This window comes from Vicugna pacos, chromosome 30 (genome assembly GCF_048564905.1).
Source record: "Vicugna pacos chromosome 30, VicPac4, whole genome shotgun sequence".
Classification (NCBI taxonomy): domain Eukaryota; kingdom Metazoa; phylum Chordata; class Mammalia; order Artiodactyla; family Camelidae; genus Vicugna; species Vicugna pacos.
Genome location: NC_133016.1, coordinates 24,885,494 through 24,896,257, shown reverse-complemented (window position 1 = coordinate 24,896,257; position 10,764 = coordinate 24,885,494). Strand labels below are relative to the sequence as shown.

The 10,764-nt window shown below is 44.9% G+C and overlaps 1 long non-coding RNA gene across 1 annotated transcript; it reads right to left on the bottom strand.

Moving 5' to 3' along the window:
- Positions 1-436: 436 nt before the first annotated feature.
- Positions 437-7,668, bottom strand: LOC140690532 (uncharacterized). Its single transcript, XR_012065845.1, has 2 exons — positions 7,553-7,668; positions 437-643 (listed from the first exon to the last, which is right to left on the bottom strand). It is a non-coding gene; the product is annotated as an uncharacterized lncRNA (long non-coding RNA).
- Between the last annotated feature and the right edge of the window lie 3,096 nt (positions 7,669-10,764).

The window sequence follows — 10,764 nt, the reverse complement described above, 5'->3', positions numbered from 1 at the left end:
GAGATTCTTTGCTGATAAAAATTTTCATTCACCAACAGTATGAAACAATTGAATTTGTTATCTGTCCTGAAACCCTTTTCCAGATCAACTCAAGTTATTCTTCATAGTAAATTTGGGTATGTTTGGTTGAGAAGAATTCAATTTATGGTAGGTATAAAATTACTTTACTTTTGAAAAATGTACAAATTAATTAACATAGAAATGCCTAGAAGCATATATTATATACTCCAAAATTAATCTTATTTCTTACTAACTGATGGGATTAGAGTTTTTTTATTTTTATACTACTCTGAGAATTGTGAATTTTTTCAATAACTAAATTATTTTATCATAGTAAAAAATACACAAGAAGAAAGTAATTTCTCTTTTGAAAAAGAAAATTATTTCTTCAAAACATATTTTCTGCTAGGCATTGAGTATCACAATCCATTGGTCATTCACTTGTTAGACAGGCATTTAATAAGCAATGACAATATGCAAAGTCTGTCACACATTAGTAGTCACCTGTGGGCAGACAGGAGCGTTATTACATTAAGGTGGGTTGTGTGGGAAAGGCAGCTTGGCATGAGGGACTGTACTGGTCGTCTTGGCTTGGACAGACACCAGACTCATTTTCTGTAGCTGTGGCATCCATTGTTTTATCCTGGTGGTCCAAAAAGAAGACAAATCATTATGTAATCCCTGTGGTAATTTACTTTAAGTATTTCCAGTAAACAGTGTGCTATGTGTGTGTTTCCAGGCTGCCTCCAACTTAAACCCATGGATCATTAACAAGCATGTGAATTTCCCTAATGTGGAATCATCACATTAGTGTGATTTTATGTGATTTAGCACAGGAAGTATGGTTTTTGAAATAGCAGCGAGGCCTTTGTTCATTCACTTCAAGTTTGGTAGAAATAATGAAGCTGCTACTGTTAACATTTGTGGTAGCTCAGGGGAGGTGAACAGGACCGCATTCCCTGCCCGCCGGGCCTGGTCCAGGACTAGGGCCTGAGGCCCTGCTTCTGACCAGAGGGAAGGCGCTGCCTCTGCCTTAGCATTTCACTGCCTCCTCCCTGAGGTCAGGCTCTGCCTCACACAGAGGGACCACCCTGGGCTGCAGAGAGACGGCTGAAGTGTTCTTACCTACTTCTCATGTCCAAGGTTCACACTGTGGCAGAATTTAATCCAAGACTGAGGAGGCCGCAGGAGTCCACCTGACACTCTTACCTGCAACTCAATTCTGAGCTTTCTTACGTTCTTCCCTGTGTTCTTGGAGAGAGGCCTCCTCTATTTTCTTTGCGTTTCTAACAATTTCCTGCCACTATTTCCTGAGTGTTTCCTTGAGAAGTACACTGTCTGAGGGCTATGTGAGAGCAGGCTAATGGGGGAGAACACAGCATCCATGAGGCAAGCTGCAGACTAAGTCTGAGAAAGTGGGGAAAGTATCCTAGAAGTGCCAAGCTGCCGACTTAGTGTATTACAACACCATGTGCAAGAAGGATCGTGACCCTGGCTTCCAAAAAAATTGTTGAAAAGTTACTTGAAATAGATCTTTCTTTCCTGCAATAATTGAAAAATTATGTATTAGTTTTCAAGTATGTGAGAGACCTTTTTCCTAGAGCCCTTTTTGGGGTGTTTATAAACCATGACAACAGATGAGAGCTTATGCTTGAACTTCAAAGTAGGGGCCTCCTCCTTCACTCAGCCTCACTGACCTTTGCCTCACTCCTAACCCCCTCCTGCTCTCTAAATAGTTCTAATTCCACACCAACAGTCTTGTGTTGATGGCTTCATATTCTGTGTTTTGGTCCCATGTACTGGGGAGACTGACAGGAATGCAGCGCTGTTCCCTGCCCTCTCACCCCCTTCCCAGAGCATCCAGACATGCAGCCTGCAGGACACTTCTCCAGGAGACACCAAAAGGCTTCAGGGCAGATTCAGCTCTAGGACCTCTCATTCCAGTGTTCACTGGAGAAACCACAAGGTGACTGAAATTTACCTCACCTCCCTCAGGAGCACAGAGCTGAGCGCCTCAGACTGTAGAGAGAAGAAATGAAGACTTACAGAGTTGCTATTTGATGGCTCGGAGGACAATGTTCAGATTCAACCATGTTGTCAGCCTGCGGGTAGGTGTTATGTTCAGTGAGATGTTGGTTCTCATAGAAAAAACATGGCTTTATTTCAGCAGAAACACCCTGAACTGATTTTTTAAAACTACAGTGGAACTATGAGGAGTTTTCATGATTTGGGTAATTTATTTACCATTTTAAAAACCTTAATGACCCTGTGAGTCAAAGGCAACAGTGTAATTTCTGGTAAATGTCATGGGAGGAAGTTTGAGGACACAGAGCACATATAGTTTATTTCCTCAGAAAGTACAGGCCACAGGTTCAGATGGGGCGCATGGCCTTCCTGCCTCAGTGAGTCACTTCTGCACTAGTTCCTCAAAGTGTGTCCTGGATGTTGAGAACCCTGTGAGAGTGGGAATACAGTGAAGACACGGTAAGTTAAATGGTAGTTTTTGTTTTTATGCAACCCACAGCAGCTGTTTACGTGGTGGGCTCTGCTCTGAGAATTAAAGATATATCACAGTGACCCAATCCCTGAGATCAAGAGATCATAGGGGAGACAAAAGCCCACAGGAAATTGCAATTTTATGATTATATGAAAATTGCTGAGATAGAAGTTGCTGCATGAGGCACAATCACAGCAGAGAGGAGGGCCACCTCATCCAGTCTCAGGAAGTTAGGTAGTAGAAGAACAAAAGGAGGGCTGCAGGTTAGCAAACAAGGAGAACCAGATGAAGAAGCAAGGGTGTCTTTTGAGGGAGTCTGTGCATTGTGTGCAAAGGCCCGGAGCTCAGTCAATATGTTTTGCTTGTAGAATTACAAGGAGTTCATTCCAGCTACAGCAGCGTCTACAGCAGTGGACAGCTTAAAGCATCCCCCCATATGGAGCTGACCCCGATGAAAAAATTTCCTCCTAATTCACCAACTTTATAAATGTGGGATGAGAATTTAGATGCCATTCCAGCCAACCTCCCATATGACTTTATATTGAAGAAATTAGGGAGTCAAATTTTAAAGCTTTATGGAAAAATCATATACTGATGAACGCACAGTATAACCAAAGGTCTACCAAACACTGAGCACAGAGACATGCTTCGGGACATGGGTGACTCATGGTTCCCAGTGACAATGATCCTTTCTTTTCTGGTCTTGGTCTTTGCATGGGTGAAGAAATAGGAAGAAAACATTTTTGAATGCACCAGAAAATTACTATTCCACAGGTCTTCTGACATTTTATCAATATGGAATAAGAGATTTTTGTCACTTGTTAGGTGGTGAAGGACAAAACTTCCATTTTAGAAACAGCATTGGAATTCTGGATTTGGGGATTTTTACCTGCAGACATGGCAAAATAGTGGTCATTGAAAGGACAGCCTTCAGGCAAGATTGTTTCCAGGAACCTTTGCATCATTGCAGCTCCTATGCCTTTAAATCTCCTTTAATCCAATCTAGTGTCACATTATTGTAAATAAAATTGTGCTAATCCAGCAAAGACAAGGAACATCATTTTCTGCACTGGCCAAGTGTCAAGAAAGTACTTCAGGGGAAGAAGGAGAGGTGGGCAGCCAAAATGAAGAAACCCATGGTTGGTTTTCTTAGCACTGGTATGGAGTTTGGTGAATTAAGGGTTTATTAAGTGTTTCTTGATAGATTAGTGAAAATATGGTCATAATTCCTTGTGATCCTACTGTCTCCATGGCTGACACAAAGGGCCCTAAAGTAAAGTAATACAGTAATGCCAAAAAGAATACAATGTTCCCTGAGAAATTATTATGTGGAAAATAGTGAAATACTGGTCAGTAAAGAAAAAAATAGAAATCCAAGCTTATGTGTGTACACACACAGAGACACACATATACACCACAAATGTATTTGGGAATTCTCTTAACAGAAAACTCCAGTGAGTATAGTTAACCTCAATATAATTTGGAACTCACTTCTTATCTATATCAGATTACATCACACTTGACAGTGCCTTACAGGGTCATTTTGTGGTACTTATCAGGTGTTTAATAAATGTTTTTGATGGAATAAATGAATGGGTAAACAAAAATGGATATTCTTCATCGGTGTCATCAGTTACTCACTGTGTTAAATACAACAAATACACTAAGGTAAATAATACAATGGTGCTGTAATGTGTGCGGCTGTAAGAATGAAGGCTCAGGTCCTAGGGAAAGTAAAGTGAAGGGTTCCATAATCTTCTGAAAGGATACATCATTTTAGGGGAGAAATTTAGGTGTATACATATTCTTTTTCTGGAAAATGCAACTGTCCTGGCACTACCAAAATATGCTTAGTGAAATATATTTTTAGATGGAATTATTTTATTTCTTGAGATTCTATATTTATTAACCCCTGCTCTGATGAGCTATTTTTGGCAGTACAGAACAGGAAGAGCACAAAATTTGGAACATATATATGTGAGCCTTGGGAAGTTATAGCACTGATTGTAAACAAGAAAATTATTTTCATGGTGTCAATTAGTATAAAGTCATTTGTCCCAACTTGGTTCTCAAATTTTGAATTGTTAATTGTATGAGTCAAGTTGATAGAGCTAAGGGACACCCAGAGAGCTGAGAAAATGTTATTTCTGAGTAGGTCTCTGAGGGGGTCTCTGGAGGGGATTAACATTTGATTCAATAGAGTAAAAAGGCCCACCTTCATGAATGTGGGTGGACAACATCCAATCCTGGTCTCAGGCCTTCAGACTCAGACTGAATAAAACCAATGACTAGGTTCTCCAGCTTGCAGACAGATTGTGGTACTACTTGGCCTTCATAATTGCACAAGCCAATTATTATAACTCTTATAATTACATATAATTTATATTCAAAGTATGTATGTATACGTATGTGTGTGTATATGTGTGTGTGTGCATATATATATGTGTGTGTGTGTGTGTGTGTATGTATATATTCTGTTTTTCTGGATAACCCTGACTAGTACAATTTTCTTCAGTGAGCTTATTCAGCACAAGAGTTTTACAAGTAATAACCCAAGAATATCAATCACCAGTTGCCACTTAACAACTACTACTATTAGCATGGTTCTCAGTCCAGGCTCAATTGTGACTGAATTCAACTCTGCATGATGGTGCTCGCTTGATCCTATCCACTACTAAACCAGCCCCCACACAGGCCATGCTCTGGGACCTGGAATCAGCTTCAAAGCATCTTCCGCTACTCATTTTCAATGATAGGGTGTCCATCTATTTTCATCTCCAGGGTGAAATCCAGAGAGCCCCAACAAAACCTGGGGAAAAATGTAAAAACTCAGTGGGATCTCCTACTTGATCGGGTGTCAAGGAAGGTTTTGACCTAATTGGCCCTGTTAGTTGAGTCACAGAGCTGGGAACTGAGCTTAGAAAGGAGAAGAGTTCTACATTGTTAATTTCCAGATCTCACAAAAAATTTTTATAAATATTAACTTTTGCCTAGTGTCCCCTTTCCAACCATGATGACTGAGTCCCAGGAAAGAAGAAACCGTCTCAGTTGCTGTTAACTGTGAGCTCAGTAAAACTTGGAGGGTAAGTCCATCTGCTTGATGATGGTGTCCATGCTACTGTAGGCAAAATTGCTACTCAGAAGCATGGCCAGTGCAAGGGTCCATGAGTTATTCTTAGGGTCACCCTAGAAAGAGTATTAAAGCAAGGGACTAAGAAGTTTGTTCTTCTTTCATTCATTTATTCAATCACTATTTAATTCATTCATACAAGGAATAGTACATAGTAGGTGTGAACTTGTAAGCAGGGTATTATATCTTTAGCAACTTTTATTTATCATGGCAATATTGGAAACACAATGCTATTTGATTCAACTCAACAACAACTTATTGGGTGTCTGCTAAATACCAGGCAGTGTATTTAGTTATGTTTATGCAAAGTTCCATATGACAGTCCTTGACCTCAAGAAAATGACATTCTGGATGGGCAGACCACTAAAATAAACATAAAACTGTGACCAAGTTTATCATCTCTGCCAACAGTGGAACCAAAGCTATAGTGTAAAAGACAAAGGAGCAAATTCAGTTAACAAAAACAAGTATCTTTCGAAGACAGAGCAAGAGAAGTCTACATCTGATTATGAAATGATGGCAGTAGGGGAAATCGCTGGGTACTGCAGAACTGCTACAATGTAGATCGGTGGAGATGAGAGGATCGTGCAGGCGGAAGGAGCTCGGCCTTGGGCCAGGCGGATGTGGGACCTTGGGAAAGAGTCCCAAAAGGGCCCACTTCACAGACGGCTGGTGGGATGCAGAGAGCCCCCCTCTATCACCCCGGAAGCCTCAGTCCACGTGAACGAGTCAGAGCAAGGATCCAGCCTCGTGTGACCAGCCGTTCGGGCACAGAGAGGGCCAATCAGCCAGCAGATTCTCAGTAAGAGAGTAAGAAATAGAATTTCCCTAATGGGCCCTTGGATCTGTTCCCTGTCACGTCAGTACATCTATTAATCCGAGCCCGCAGCCCCGGAGAACTGACCACTGGGGGTGAGGCACAGAGGGCGGCCTGCCTCCACCTCCAGCCCATCCCTCAGGCCAGGCACCAGCTCTAAGTCAGCGCTTCTGCTTAAGTGCACCAGAACCCCGCCCACTAGGAGGGACACCTGCTGCCCCCTCACACTCAAATCCAGCTCTCACTCGTGCTCTTAAGGCCACTAGACGTTTCAAATGTAAAATGGCCAGAGATGTCCAGTTTAACTAACTCTATCATGGACTAGCAGGAAAAGGAGAGAGAGAGAGAGAAAGGAGAAAAAGAAAGAAACCATAAATCTGCAGGGAGGAGGGTATACAGCTCAGTGGTAGAGTGCGTGCTTAGCACGCAGGAGGCCCTGGCTTCAGTCCTCAGTGCTCCCATTAAAAAAGTAAATAAATAAACCTAATTACATCTCCCACTCAAAATTAAATTGAAAAACCTATAATAACTAAGACAAATTTTTTTTAAAAAATTATAAATAACTAGCTTAACTATATCCTTAACTAGCAAGAATTTTTGTGGGAAACTATCATCTTCCCAGAAAAAGAAGGAGGGGGTGGAATTTAAGAGTTAAAAAATAATCTTATACTTTTATAAAAGCTAGAAAGGAGCTTAGACCCCCGATGGTCCCCAACCTCACTCCCAGGTGAGGGGAAGGGACCCCAGGGGGATCAAGGGCCCGGCTTGAGTCTGCACAACCGGGCTCTGTGCAGGGAAACGGGGCACCCTCCTCCAGCCGCGTGTGGACTCAGAGGTGCACTTGAAAGCCTCTGAGACAATCAAGATTTCTCACATGCCTTGTGAGCTGGACAATCACTCTTTCGGTCCTAAGTCACCGATACCCAGCTCTGAGGCTCACCCGGCTGTCCCTGTGTCCCACGCACTCCTCTGGGTGGCTCCACCCGCCTCCCTGAGACAAGGGAGCCTGGAACGGCCTCCTAGGCAGAGGGCCGTGGCCACCAGCTCCCGGGCCGGGTGCGGGAAGGGTGCGCTGGCCCGAGTGACGGGACGGCCTGCGGCCACGTACCTGCACGGAGCACGAAGTCGTCGCAGGACCGGTAGTCGATCTCGTCCGGGACGCCGAGCGCCTCCACGGGGAAGGCTGCCAACGCGCCGAGGCGGGAGGAGATGCACGGCCTGACCTGGATGTGAGCACACGCGGGTTATTACAGTTGAGGGGCGTGAGGGCAGAGGCAGCAGGGACGCTCAGCCAGTGACCTGCAGGGGGCCAAGCGGCACCCCTGGTGAGCTCGCGATTTGATCTCCACATCAACAATGCAGCAGCAGGGCTGCTTGAGTTCAATCTACAGGTCAAGCAGGGAATAACTGACGTCTTAATGATGTCCTTCTAGGCAGAAACACGGACTATGCTTCCAGTTATTTAGACCTTCTTTGATTTCTTTCATCAGCGTTTTCTAGTTTTCCTCATAGAGATTCTACATATATCTTTAAAATTTGTACCCGATATTTAAATGTGGGGGTGTGTGCTAATATAAGGGCATTGTATTTTTAAATTTCACTTGCTCACTGCTGGTACATAAAAAAGCAATTGACTTTTGTATATTAACCTTGTATTTTGCAGCCTTGCTGTAACTGCTTATTACAGCTATTTGGCTGATTCTTTTGTATTTTCTACATAAATAATTATATTATCTAGGAACAAAGACTTTTATTTCATCCTTCTCTGTCTATACACCTTTATTTCCTTTTCTTGTCTCACTGCTCTAGCCAGGTCTTTCAGTGTGAATGGCAAATAGCAGTGGTGAGAGGGGCTTCCTTGTCATGCTCCTATCTCAGGGGGAAGGCATCTGTTTCTCTTCATCATGTCTGTGGTTAAGCTACAGGGTGTTTTTGGTAGATATTCTTTATCAAGTTGAGGAAGTTTCCTTCTATTCGTAGTTTGCTGAGAAATTTTTCTTTAAATCAGGAATGGGTGTTATATGCTGTCAAATAATTTTTTTGCATCAATTGATATGATATGTGATTTCTCCTTTTTATCCTGTTGATATGGTGAGTTTTATTAATTAATTTTTAAATGTTGAGCCAGCCTTGCGTATCTGGAATAAATTCAACACTCATTTGTGGCGCTTAGTTCTTTTCATACCTAGCTGAATTCAATTGGGTAATTAATATTTGGTGAGAATTTATGCATCTATATTCAAAAGGAGTTCTGGCCCATAATTTTCCTTTCTTGTAATTTCTTCATCTGGTTTGGTATTGTGGTAATGTGCTAATGTGGTAATGCTGGACTCACAGAATGTGGTGGAAAGTATTGCTTCTGCTTCTATATCCTGGAGGAGATTATAGGGAACTGGTATGACTTCTTTATGAAATGTTTGATAGAATTCACCCATGAACCCATCTACACCCAGCACTTTCTGTTTTGGAAGGTTATTAATTATTGATTCAATTTATTTAATAGACACACAAGGAGGGGGCCTGGAGCATCTAGGACGATGCGAGGTCATTCAGCTCACAGGTGACAGCAGAGCCCCCTGTTGGGGGGTGGCACCTGGAGGGACATGCTGCTCTGGGAAGACAAACCTCTCTGGACACCCCCAGGCCCAGCAGGTTGAAAGATGAGCCTGGAAGCTACTTCAGGCCACAGCTGGGCAAGCTGAGCCTTGGTGTTTGTGCCTTTAGGAGCTAAAAACCCATCCTGAGCCTCTTTATTTTTGAGTCAGCTTTTCGAAGCCCTGTGCTGTGCTGCTGGGGTGGTTTTCGAGCTTCACCTCTAGGTCGTGGCCCCAGACTGCACTGAACATGGAGAAGAGAATGAACCACAAGCCCTGCAGCCAGGCGGGCAGAGCCAGGCCGTCCACACAAACTCAGCCAGCAGGGGACACCACCCAGACCGTGAAGGTCTTGAAACAGTGCTTTCCCCCTTGAGTGTGGTTTCCTGAAGCCCCATCTCCCGCCTTGTGGGGATGGTGAACGTTATGCTCTCTTCCAGGATCAAAGGGGAGGACACGGTGGTTCTGGGCACCTGTCAACCCCACATCCCAGGAGCCTCTGATGGCCCAGCCTCTGCCCTGCCCTTGGGGGTGGGCAGAGGGGCCTCCCCTCCTTGGTGCAGCTGAGGGCTTGGAAAAGGCTACCCTGTGCGATATGAGGCAGAGGGGAGGGTCCCTCTGGATTCGACCTCCAGCTGCAGCCCTGCAGCCCCTTCTAGAGCAGCTTGGCTTGGAGAAGCACCCTGCTGGGTCTCAGGGCCAGGGAAGCACTGCCACGCAGGTCGCACACTCACCGTGTTCTGTGGGTTGGCCATGAAGAAGTGCTGGGTGATGTGGGCCAGCAGGAGGTTGAAAAGGACCCTCTTGTTGTCCAGCTTCACCCTCTCCATGTCATCCCACTCCTCCACTGCCTGGGGATGACAGGATTCTCCATTAGTCACTCGCCCACCCTTCCAGCCACCTGACAAGATTCTCTCCTGGACAGACTCTGAACTCTCTTCCCAACTGGGCCCTGACTATGCGGTGTCCCTCTTCATTTCTGCATTGTCCAGTCTTAGCAAGAACCCTGCTGAGCCAGTTCACCCAGACACCCCATCCCTGACATCCAATCACCCCGGACATCTGATTGGGTTCCTCACCTCCCACCTTCCCCAGGTGATGTCTGATCACCTAGGCCTGTCCTCAGCATGAATCCTGTTAAGTCAGCTTAATCAGAAACCCCTCACCCCTAATCTTTACTCTTAATAACTTTACATCCACTGCCTCCACCCTGCCCCTTGGCTACACAAGCCCACCTGCCCTTGCTGTATCTGGGGTGGAGCCTCATCTCTCTCCCCCACTGCAAGGCCCCCCTGCAGTGGTCCTTATACCTAACACCACCCACACGGCTGCTGGCATCTTGCCGGAAGCCCTCACATGACACCCTTCCCAAGGGACTCCTTTGTCGACCCCCATGGAAGCAGAAGGGCTCCTCTAGCCTGTGCATCAAAGAGGTAGTCCAGCCACACCTTGACATCCACGTGCCAGGCATCAGGGCCAGCGCACATTAGAACAGCAGGATGGCAAGGATCGGCTCAAAGCTTCGCTTGGAGAAACTGCTGCCCCTTTGGGAAGACAAGGAGGAAAACCCAGTTCAGTGCCAAGAACACAAGATCCATCCACTGAGGGCCCCACAGATGCGGCACCCCCAGAGGCGCCTGGGACTGCCCCGGGCTGAAAGCCACATCTCACCGAGAAACCCAAGGACCTGCTGGAACTGGCACCCAAGTGGACAAGGGGAGAAGCC